Source organism: Psammomys obesus, unplaced genomic scaffold (assembly GCF_907164565.1).
Source record: "Psammomys obesus unplaced genomic scaffold, mPsaObe1.curated_primary_1811, whole genome shotgun sequence".
NCBI lineage: Eukaryota > Metazoa > Chordata > Mammalia > Rodentia > Muridae > Psammomys > Psammomys obesus.
In genome coordinates, this window is record NW_026586550.1 from 3,694,812 (window position 1) to 3,695,621 (window position 810).

Below are 810 nucleotides of genomic sequence, written 5' to 3' on the forward strand. Positions count from 1 at the left end.
TGATGACATCACAGGTGCCTGAGCAACCTGGGAATGGATTAGTGCATCAGGATTTATGAACTAACACCTAGAGCGATGGTTCTCAACCTGTGGGTTGTGATCCCGATGGGGTCCAAACAACCCTTTCACAGAGGTTGCCTAAGACCATTAGAAACATTTTATAACATTAAAGTTGGAGAGATCTCATGCACCATTTAGCCCCATCCAATCTACTGGACCCTCAGCCTCCTCCATGATTGTGTCTCAAAAAGTGACTTTGTAGTCTCTGCTTCCACAGTCAATGAGAACTGGAAGCCATGTCACTTGTGAGCAGCTTTAGTTATCAGGAAGTTCCTGAGATCTAACTCGCTATTCCCCATGCTTTGAGAACCATCATCCCAGGAGCCTGCATTAGAGAGAGCACCCTTCCTATGACAGTGGCCATGAATCTGAATGTGACTTGATCCTCCCAACTATAAGACTTTAACAGTGCAAGGAGGCACTGTAACCTCCTTGATTTTGCAGCAACCCACACTTGGCAAGAGTAAGAATTTCCAGACAACCTCTGGAAAGACTAAATGCAGTACTTTAAAAATCCAAGTGAACGTTAAAATCAGTTATCTGTATTTCTTCAAAAGGCATACCTATCAGGTAGCATAGGAGGCCTCATATCTAGGAAATTTATTTTCTTCAAAAGGCATACCTGTCAGGTAGCATAGGAAGCCTCATATCTAATAAATTTATTTTCTGCCTCCAAATTTTGTCAACACTTTAAGGTAAGAACTGTGTGTGTGTGTGTGTGTGTGTGTGTGTGTGTGTGTGTGTGTGTGT